Source organism: Coptis chinensis, chromosome 5 (genome assembly GCF_015680905.1).
Source record: "Coptis chinensis isolate HL-2020 chromosome 5, ASM1568090v1, whole genome shotgun sequence".
NCBI lineage: Eukaryota > Viridiplantae > Streptophyta > Magnoliopsida > Ranunculales > Ranunculaceae > Coptis > Coptis chinensis.
Window position 1 is genome coordinate 50,859,510 of NC_141460.1, and position 12,267 is coordinate 50,871,776.

Consider the following 12,267-nt stretch of genomic DNA (forward strand, 5'->3'; position numbering starts at 1 on the left):
TAGAGTCATGGTCAGCGCTCCATGAATGCCTCGATTCGACAGTTTTAAAAGCTAAAAACCCAATCAGCGATTATCGGTTTAACGGTTTAATTACCAATCCGAAATTCAATAAAGTTTCATAAAACAGATGGCACGAAGTCCAATACAACGGATAATGAATAGTATAAAAACAAAACAATATCGCCCGATGTGTGTAAACTACAAATCCGTGAAATAGCAAAATAGCTACTCACTGTCTCATGCAGCTCCTCCTAATTCCTCCGAAGTCCGAGCCGCCAAGGCTCTCCACCCTCCGAAATTCAATTTTTTCATCTCGCCTCCATTTTTTAATATAATATTATTCTCTCGAACCCTATTTTCTAGAAAAGTGTTTATATACTTGGGTCCGAAACCCAAGCCTATTCAGACTCGGCCCAAAACCGCCCACGTATCCCGAGTCCAATCCGACGAATTTTGAAAATAAATAAATAATTAATTTAATTAATTAATAAATAAATAGAAAAATACGTATTTAAAATACGGGCGTTACAACATGTCCGATCTCAAAGGGGATTTACCTCTGAGAAGCAATTTCAGGGAAGACCGCCATCTGAGATATGTCCGACATAACTGGGAAGGCAGGCATCCCAGACAAGAGCAACAAAACACAGAGAAGCGGTATAATTATACCGACCACCCTACCAAGGGTGACTACCAGCCTAGACAGGCTGGTTACAGGGATAGACAAAGACAATCACCGGTCAGAGCTGATCGTGCGTACCGCTAAAGATCTCTAACTCCAATAAGAGATAATGGAAGGTATCTTTCTCCATATGGCCACGACCGGGGGCGTCCAGTTGTTCGAGCCAATACTTTAACTCTAACAGAACAACAGTTGAAAGAGTTGATTGCAAAAGAACTTAACGATAGAGAGTCAAAGGATGTCAGAATGAAAAACTTGATATCAATGATGGCGATTTGACAAGTTTTCTCGACATTCGAGGGAAGCTTACCACCATCCCGACTTCAAACAACCTGATTTTGAACTTTATGATGAGTCAGAAGGAGATCCTGGCTTGCATGTTCTATCGTTAAAAAATAAGTTGGTGTTATGGGGTGGAGATGATCCGCTCATGTGTAAGCTCTTTCCATCCACTCTAAAGGGAGAAGCGTTACGCTGGTTTAGTGAGTTGCCTTCAAGATCAATTCACCAATACAATGAACTGGAAAATCAATTTGTTAATCGTTTCCACCATAATTGCAAGACGCCAAAGGATGTCGACTCACTTCTGAACATCAAGCAACAATGTGATGAAAAGTTACATACTTTTGTTACTAAGTTCTAAAAGGCAGCAGCAGATGTTCCTGAAGTTTCTGATGGAATGCTTCTTTTCGCCTTTAAGGAAGCATTATATTATGAAAGAGACAGAAGTTCGAATTTCATTGTAAGGGATCTTTACCACTCTCTAATTAAAGATGTCCCTAAAACTCGGTACGATCTGTATGTTAGGGCTGAACAACACATCCGTATCGAGGAGAACCCATCATGAAAAGGCAAAGAGACAAAAAGATATTCGGAGTAAAGATTTTTTTGACAGCAAGAATTCTAAGCCGAAGCAAGGACAGTCAGATCAACAACATAACGATGGAAAGAATGACAATCAGAAGCAAGTCAATTTCAATCGTGATGAAAAGTCTCTACCTGAGCTAAAACTGACCCCGCTCAATGCCAAGTACTATGTTATATATGAGAAGTTGAAAAGTGGGAATCTTCTTTCCCCACCTTATCTACTTTTAGAAGATACCAAAGGTACAAGGGACAAATCCTTACGGTGTAAATTCCATAATGATTATGGCCATGAGACAGAACTTTGTCGCTCTCTCCGGGGTCGGATTCAGAAATTAGTGGAGAAAGGACTTTTAAACAAATATCTTACTAAAAACTCTCAACAGTATTCTTTGCAACTTATGAGCATGTCATTAATGTTTCCCATTCTCATGTTGAGTCTCTTTCCAAAAGTCGAGTAAGAATCAAAAGCGTTTGAAAGTTAGTTATGTTGGTGAGTTTAACCGTGTCAACAAAGTCGATTTTGTCAAAGGAATCGCACCGAAACTTCGAAGAAGAGCCCCTCCGATTCATCGATGACGATCTCCTTGGTGTATATCACCCTCACTATGATGCGGTCCATAATTACCGTGGTCTATAGGTGCTTCTCGTGTTCAACGGTAATGATCGATACAAGGGGGCCACTTCCGGCATCATTTCAGAGTGGATGTTATTCTCGGATGCAACCATTGAGGGAGGGTATGATCATCGCCAAGACAATCCTATTATCGGTTTTGGCGACAACATCTTACCGGTTGGAAGAATTACCTTACCAATCAAATTAATGAACAAAGAAGTTGAGCTCGATTTCTTATTGATGGACTGTCGTTCCCACTATAACGCAATTTTGGGCAGAGATTGGATACATTCCATGGGGGCTGTAGTCTCCACATTTCATCAGTGTGTCAAGTTCCCATTCTTTGGGCATATTTGCAAAGTTCGTAGTGACCAAGTATCTGCCCATGCCTGTCATGACAAAGCAATGGATGACTATAAAAAATTTGAAGTTCATGGTAATACCACCCTTGTAAGTGCCCCGCCCAAGTTGCAGTTACCTAGTGGCGTGCCTTCCATCTATAATATTGAGACTCAAGTGAAAGGGCCGCCTATAGTGGATCACCTTTTGGAAGTGCAAGTAGGAGATTCAACAGAAGAAACCACTTTTATTTCTGCCGAACTTTCGAGCGTGGAGCAAAAAGAGTTGGTTTCCCTTTTACAGCAAAATAAGCGTATCTTCGCTAGGAAAATTGAGGAAATGTTGGGAATAGATCCTTTTGTTGCCTGTCATAAACTTGACATTGATCCAAGTTTCAGGCCAGTTCGCCAAAAACCAAGAAGAATGGCACCTGATCGGAAGCTCAAAGTTAAGGAGGAGATTGATAAGCTACTTGCGGTTAACTTTATCCGACGAAGTTACTTACCCAAAATGGCTTACTAATGTCGTCGCAGTGCCGAAAAAGAACGGACAAATCAGAATTTGTATTGACTTTACAAACCTTAACGAAGCTTGTCCGATTCATCCATATCCATTGCCACGAATTTCCAAACTGGTGGACGCCACTTCGGGCTTCCAACGCCTATCTTTCATGGATGCTTCTTCAGGGGACTACCAGATATCTTTGAATGTGGATGACCAAGAGTTCACCGCCTTCATCACCGACCAAGGCAAGGCATTTTCTCGCTACAATCGTTATGCCTTTTGGTCGAAAAATGCCGGTGCAACCTACCAAAAGCTTGTCAATACAATTTTTTCCGATCTGCTGGGGAAAATAATGGAGGCTTATATCGATGATATAGTCGTTAAATCAAAGCTTATTGGTGATCATCTTTCTAATCTTCAACTTGTTTTTGATAGGCTTAACAAGTATAACATGAGACTCAATCCCGCCAAATGTTCTTTTGGCCTCTCTTCTGGAAAATTTCTTGGATACCTCATGACTCGTAGAGGTATTGAGGCTAATCCTGATTAGATACGTGCCGTTATTGATATGTCATCACCAAAAAATAAGAAAATTCAACGGCTTACTGGTCGTCTTGCCGCTTTTCATAGATTTATTTCTAAATATTCTGATCGTTGTCATCCCTTCTTCCAGACTTTAAAGGGGGCGGCAACTTGGAACGTTGATTGTGAGATAGCATTGCACCAACTGAAGAAATACTTGGTCAGTCCTCCTATATTGACAAGTCCTTCAACGGGTCAACCTATTGGCATATACCTAGCAGCTACAACTCAAGCTGTTAGTGCTGTCCTTTTCGTCGATGATGGTAGACCCGTCTTTTTTATCAGTAAGACTTTAACCGGAGCTGAGTCTCGTTATTCAAAGATGGAAAAAATTGCATTTGCATTGGTTCATGCCGCTCGTCGATTGAAACCATACTTCCAGGGGAGGTTGGTCAGAGTTTATACTGAGTATCCCTTATGTAAGATCTTTCGTAATGCACAGGAATCAAGCAGATTAGCCGAATGGGAAAGTTATCTTAGTGCATATAGCATTGTCTTTGAAAGTCGTACTGCTGAAAAAGGATGTGTTCTAGCTTCTTTGATAGCTGATTTTCCGATTGATGATTCTCCTATTGACGATTTCTTGCGCTAGGAAGAATCTATGGAAGACATTCTACCGCTAATAACTGGGGGCGACGAAGACCAACTTGAAAATGCAATTCCTAATACCATTGACATATGGATTGTTTACTCAGATGGCTCCCATAATAAATCTGGGTCTGGAATTGGCTGCGTTTTTGTTACACCCGACGGAGAGAAGATTGAGAAATTTGTTCGACTTGGCTTCGCCGCTTCAAATAGCAAAGCCAAATATGAGGCTGCCGTTTGTGCCTTGAGAACAACTTTGAAACTGGGGGCGCGAAAGCTCCAGTTATACACGGATTCTCGCCTTGTGGCCAATCAGTTTGGCGGGTCTTTTGAAGCAAGAGATGAGCGTATGGCGACTTATCTTAGTTTGATACATAGTCTTGCCCGACAATTTGATAGCATCTCTATCACTCAAAGACCCCGAAATGACATACGTCATGCAGATTCGTTGGCTTATCTCTCCGCTGCAGTTAGAAGCGAAGAGTCAAGGCATATCACTGTGGAGTTCCAGAAAGAGCCAAGCATTGCCTTTACCAAAAAAGAGTTGCATGACTTGTATGTACATGAAAGCAATTACCTCTTTTGCTTGTACGCACTAGCAAAATACGACCCACGTATAATCGCACCAATCATGACTCGAAAGCGGAAAAGGGAGATGGAAAATTCACAACATGACTGTACTTTGGATCTTCCATCAGAGTCCATAGATCCATTTGTTCCTCCCGAAGTTCGCCGTAAAAAACGGATAGTGAGTTGGTACATGAAGCAGATGATAGTCCTGAAGTTCCTGATATGATACTATCAGAGCCAGTGATGATCTCCGATAAGCATGATTGGCGTCTCCCTTATATCCAATACTTGCAAGTTTCTTCACTTCCGCCAGAACCAAAACTCGCTGAAAGAATCCAACGCGATTTATGGAAAATTTTGGTGATATCTGCTACTGACGGAGGTTTGCAATTATATCGCAAAGGCTCAGACTTAAACTCTATGTTGTGATGCCTCTCAAAACAGGAAAGACTTCAAGTTTTGGAAGAGATTCACTCTGGCTTATGCGGAAGCCACTCCAAGGGACGAAGTTTAGCTCATAAGGTTATGACACAGGGATATTGGTGGCCGAAGATGCAAAAGGATGCAAAACACCTATCTGAAAGGTGTGAGCCATGCCAAAAGCACAACAATATGAGTAAACTCCTTGTTACGTAGTTGCATCCCATGCTTAGCCCATGGCCATTTGCCAAATGGGGCTTAGACATTATTGACCCTTTACCTAAAGCTCCAGGTAGTATATGATTCCTACTTGTGGCAACCGATTACTTTACCAAATGGGTAGAAGCGAAACCTTTGGTTCAAATCAATGCATCCAACGTCAAGATGTTTTTATGGAAAGATATTGTCTGTCGTTTTGGCATCCCTACTGCACTTGTATCAGATAATGATAAATAGTTTGATGCTAAAGAAATTCGTCAGTTCTGTACTAATTTGAAGATACGACATAACTTCTCCGCACCTTATCATCCGCAAGCCAATGGGCAGGCCGAAGCCACCAATAAGGTGATTTTGGCCAACCTAAAGAAACGTTTGACTGGAGCCAAAGGAAATTGGGTCAAAGAGTTACCAGTTGTCTTGTGGGCTTATAAGACAACGCCAAAATATTCAACTGCATTATCACCTTTTAACCTTACAAATGGTGCTAAAGCAGTCTTACCTACAGAGCTGATTTCCAGTACATCTCGGTCAGTTGCTATTGAAACAGGTTCCAATGACAATACTTTGGCTCAGTCAAAAGCTCTTATTGAAGAGGTTCGCTCTGAGGGACTACAGCAGCTTATTAAGTATCAAGCTGACATGAAATGGAACTACAACAAGAAGATCCGTCCTAAGTCTTTTGCTCCTGAGGACTGGGTTCTCTGTAGAAACCCAAAGCTTATAGAATCAGGAAAGTTTGGAGAAAATTGGCAAGGACCCTACATCATAGATCGTCCAGCATCTAAGGGGTCATATTTCCTCCGTACTATTTCTGGAAGAATGATAGAGAAGCCATGGAATGCTTACCACCTTCACAAGTTTTACCGTTAGGAACTCTTTTGCATTTTTACATTACTCCATCAATAACAAATCTATCCATCTATGTAGTTCATTCTATTTTATCCATTAATAAAGGCATCCAAACTCCATTCTCATATGTTTGGCTATCATTTTATATTACTTTATTAGTCTGTACTTTTCTTTTCAACAATGTCATTCATTAACGTTAATTCCGGATAGGTCATCCATATTATGCCTTCTTCGGTCCGAGTAAGTCGCATTCATGCCTACTTGAAAGAAATCCGAGTCAATAAGATGGTTATTCTTGCTCGGGACAATTATTGATATACTCCCAAATTACAATATCCGTGCACATTCCACTACTAAGGCAGCGGCGTTGTGTTTTAGTTTGGTCCCAGTGCACGGGTGACGACCTTGCACCTGTGCAACTCCCACAGTTGTCAGGCCTTGCCTAACGTTCGGTACAAATATTTTGACACCCGAATAGCTAGGTTCATAGAGGACGATCATGGCCCTTTTGCTTTTCAATCACACTTTCTCCAATGGATTTTATATTGGGGGCGTCTTCTTTCCCCTCGTTATATCGCTACCATATTTTTCTATCCATACTACATATCGACATGCAACAAAGAACGCAAGATCAAAAGCAAGATGATATATTATTATCAAATTATTGTCGTCGATTCATGTTCATTCAAGGTTGGTAGTATTTTTACTATATTTATTTCAATATCAACAGTCTATTAAGCTCCCTCCGAGAAAGGCACACCTTTCGGAGCAACTTTAACAATCTCCATATACATTAGATATAATTTATTATAGGTATTCTTTCTCTCTTCATTCGCTTCTAGAACATCTGCCTTTTGCATAACTGTTTGCATCCTTTCCATCTCCTTATTTCCTATCTCTAGAGAAGCTTGTGTTAATAATTTCTTGTTTTCCACATTCTCTTTCTTAGCAGCACTTAATTCTTTTTCTAACCCCAATATTTTTGCAGTCATCTTTTCGTTTTCTTCTTCCTACGTTTTCACCTGGGCTTTCAAATTTTCTAATTCTTCGGTCCTTATAGCGGCGTTCCGCTCCTGTTTTTCCATTTCATTTAATTCTTCCATTATTCTCACTACCTGAAATATTAACGTAACCTTAAAACGCATGCTACCGATAAATAATAAACAAATGTAACCATAATTTACCTCGTTCCTTTTCTCCCGTTACATGCTAGTTATCACATTGATTAAATTGTTGGATTCACCTTGCATTTTGTGATTTTCCTTCAGTGCTAAAATGCCAACTCTAACCTGTACAGTGTCGTCTTTCTTCTCTAAATTTTTAGCCACAGTTTTTTCCTTTTCTTTTACGCTTTCTTCTCTCCCATAACCATCTTCTAAAAATTTATAAGTTTCACCGTCGTCCTTTAACGGTAACTCATAATCTTTTCTTCTTAACGTTCTCCTCTTTTTTGAAATATTCACTCCTTCCTCTGTATCATTATTACTATCTTCATCTTCTACGATTATTTGTTTATTCCTAATAATATTGTTTTGATGTTTGATCTTATTTTGTCTAATTAATTGTCCACTAATAACTTCAAATTCTTTAGTTCGCTTTTTTTCCATACCTCTTTTATTATTTTTCCTTCCTACAACTTTACAACTCTCATCTTCATCTTCATCATCTCCTTCAAAACTTCTTTCTTCTTCTCTCTCATCACTTTCTTCTTCACTCTCTTGCCCTTCACTCTCATCCTCTTTTTCTGCCTCTTCCTCCACCTCACATAGGAAGTCCACTATATCATCTGGGAAACTTATGTCAAATACTTCGGCTGGAATTTTCCTATGGAAGTAAAATTTTAAGTTATCCGGTGTTTTGCTATCCATATCTACCATGTCAATCGGCGGAATTTCCTCTACATATACAGCCACCAACAAAAACACAATTAGTAATTAAAGTATTACAAAATATTCCTTTCCTAACACAGATATAGTATCGACCTATGCATAAACACAATACAGTTTCTTACCAGTAAAATTGTTTGGAACGTCCGTTCCTGTCGTGTTCCACTTCCCTCGTATGCGATACGAATAATATTCCCAATGCTTATAGCTATCAGGAAGACCACTAAATCTTTCCCTTCTTTTTTTTAAAGTGCACGCTGAGCATTATGAAATTGTCTTTCGGAGTGACACGAGGCCTTGCAATTGAGTAAAGCTCTTGACACCCAAATTTTGCTTGTATCGTAATTGTAATCTTCGCATCCTGTAAACTATTAACCAAAACGGAGCTGACATCTGTGCAGGTGTAACATGCCACCATTCTAAAATCCTTGCAACGGTATTATCCAAAGGAAATTTAACCCATATGATAATTGGTGGCATGTTGCTACTACTTCATCTTCTTTAACTTTTTGTAAAACACTTTTCACACCATCCACATTGAATTCTTGTAATATAAACCGTTTCTTCATCTCCGTTATTGGAGTCTTCTTTGGTTGATCTCGTATGTATAGAGTACCTTTTGTTTTGGTCCATCTTCGTTGTAGTTGAATTCTCGCCATTATAGTAGTTGAATTCTCACCTCTAATTTGTTATATCAGATACTCTAATCTCGCATTCCTGTTATTTTTTTTGTTTCCTTCAATATGTTTTATCGCTGTATTGTACCTTATTATTTACAATGGTTAACTCTTTTGTTTGAGTTGGATTAGAACTGTAAGTCTGTTTCCTCTTGTGCGATGGGACTCTATTTCACTCGCAAGATTGTTTCGTTTTCATACCAATCCTACACCCTGACAAAAACTAAAAAAAAAAAACAAATTGCTAGCGAAATCGGAGATTGTTTTTTGTCTCTTCTTCAAAACACAAACCACAAAAACTAAAAAAAAAAAACAAATTGCTAGCGAAATCGGAGATTGTTTTTTGTCTCTTCTTCAAAACACAAACCACATAAAGCAAGTCGGTCCTACCTTGTTGACTTTAGTCTACTTTAAACTATTCACGTGGCTATCTTTTATTCATCTTAGATTCTATACATGACCGCCTAAAGGCAGTCCAAGCTTTTCCGTATTCACCTAAACTATTCAACTACCAGCTCAAAAACCAAGTCCCAAAACAAAATTATAGGTACTTGTTACTGACGGACCCCAATTTGTGTTGGGCGGACTCCCACCAAAAAAACGATTATTACAAGTGTGCCATTGGTTTTAAAAAATCTAAAAAAAAACAATTATTACAAGTATGCCATTGGTAAAAAAAAATTGAATTCGAAACCCCAAACTTAAACGAATTTTGCCAGGTCGTTTGGATTTAAATCCCAAACGATTTTGCAGCACCGTTTGGGACTTGGGACTAACCCAAAACCCATTTCCAAAGTCGTTTTGTTAAGTCCCAAACGATTTGACCACACTGCTTGGATTTGGGACTTAGTCCAAAACGACCCGACTACACCGGTTTAAGAGCAAAAAACGTAACTTTGAATTTTTTCAAAGTTCAAATCCCAAACGACATGACCACACCGCCCTGACCGAAGTCCAAAACGGTAAGCCAATCGTTGGATTCTAATCCGAACGACTCCAAATTCGTTTAAGTTTTGGGGTTCCAAATTCAAATTTTTTTGGACCAATAGCATATTTGTAATAATTATTTTTTTTTTAGATTTTTTGAAACTAATGGCAAACTTGTAATAATTGGTTTTTTGGTGGGAGTCCGCCCAACACAAATTGGGGTCCGTCAGTAATAGAACCCAAATTATATTACCCATAACTTTTAGCCGGTCATATCAATACCAATTCTAGTTCCTTTTTTATTTTAATTTATCACTCCAGCCTTTTTAGTAGTCCTATTGTTATTTTATTTTTGGGCAAACATACTTACGTCCCATTCAACCGGCCAAATCCCATATGCTTAAAGCCAATCTCACACAATCTCTTACGTTAAAACATTATTTCCGCTCTTCTGCCAATATTTTTCGCAAGTTACTTCTGCAAAAAAAAATCGCCAAAACTTTTCGCCACTAACTTTCCTCAATATTTTTCACAAATTATTTCCGCCAATAACTTCCACCCTTCCGCTAAAAAAATTCGCCAAAAACTTTCGCCACTATTTTTCGCAAATTATTTCTGCCAATAAGTTTTACCCTTCCGCCAATAATTTTCGCCACTAACTTCCGCCCTTCCGCCAATTATTTCCACCAATAATTTCTGCCAATAATTTCCGCTCTTCCGCCAATAATTTTCGCCAATAAATTCCGCCAATTATTTCCGCCAATAATTTTCGCCAATAATTTCCGCCAATAACTTCCGCTGATAATTTTCGCCACTAACTTCCGCCCTTCAGCCAATTATTTTCGCCAATTATTTCCGCCAATAATTTTCGTCAATTACTTCCGCCAATAATTTTCGCTAATTATTTCCGTCTTTTGTCACCAATAATTTTCGTCTCCTGTCATCGCCTACTATCGCTTTTAACAATAAGATTACGCACGCCAATACTTGGTAATATTTATTCTTTTTTATTTTTTTCTTTTAAATCGAGGTTCTTCCATTCTTTTTTCTATATTAACTTCTTTGTCACATGGGCTTTGCCCATCCACCAAAAAGAGGGTGATGTATAGACCCCCACTTTGTGGCTCATTAAGCCCACGGATCCAGCCCAGTTCAATTAAGCCTAAGGGCTTAATCCTAAATTTTTACACCCAACAACCTAATGTAAGTAATATGTCCAGGTTCATTATTGTAGAATATAAGGATAGAGATTCAAAGAGATAAAAATTCTTTTGACAAAAACAAACACAGTCCTCGTAGGACTCAATCTCTTCATTCATATAAAAACTACTTATTCTAATAATATGAACTATGTTGAAACTTGATCCCTAGATAATAGATCTTGGGTACGTAGACAGCCATTATTTGGTTCAGTTTCATCTCCCCCAACATCAAATTCCTCTGTTTCTTAGTGCGTTCTTCACCATTGTTCTCGTTGTGTTGAAACAGGTTACTGCCGAAACAATTCACAAACGTTTTACTTAAAAAAGTTCTAGAGAGCGAAATCCTGAAGTGGTTACTGCTTATGATTTACTTAAACATTTAACTATTAGGAACAATCTCAGTTACTGATTTTGATCAGATGCACATACCGAAGATGATTCTACAAATCTAGCTAGAAACAAGCCGAAAGTCCAAATATGACGACAATAACAATAGAAGCAAATTTATGAACCAAGTAGTTGTTCTGAAACACATTTATATGACAGGCAGAAATCTTAAATGCATCACAAACATAACAGTAGAACATTCTCCCAAAATGTCGAATACAAAATTAACAAATTAATGAACGAGCTCCATTTTCCTGAAGAAACTGGACGAAATAAAACTCCTGGTTCTCGGGTTTCCCCTGTTACTGTATAATGCAACTTTGTATCGATAAAAAAGAATGCTAGTCTTCACTGTACAAGACCCTGTGAGAGATAGAAACCTCAAGGAAAAGCCTCGAAGTGATCACTTTTTAGCTCAGGAGATGATCGTGGGGCAGCTTCGGGCTTCCAGTTCGCATACACCTCTGAAAAGTCTTCGAGATAGGTCTGCATTGAAAATTAAGTTATAGTAGGAGAAAGGTAAGCTCCAAACAAAAGCAACTAGCTAGGTCAATACCTATAAATATGACTTCACAAGAGGCAGGAGGATACTTTGGTAGTCACCAGAAGCAAAAGAGGTGATTTTTCATGCCAGCTCTAGCGTTTCCCTTTTCACTTTCAAGATGAGCTGCAGTACAAGATAATTGTGTTTTAGCTGGTCTTAAAACAGCGTGATAATATGCAGTTATTTAAGACAAACCTCAATCTGCCTTTTGTCAGCTGTGAGGAAAGAGTCTACTGCTGCTAAATTATAGAGAAAAAAGTTGTTTTATCATTCTCGTGTGAGCTCCATTTACACCTGGGCAAGGCGCGACCCGCACTCATGACTTTGGTGACTTACAAGCTCTTCAGCGCAACCCGCGCTCAACTTTGCCTGGTCGAGAGCGCGACCCGCGCTCCACCTTATTTCAGCACA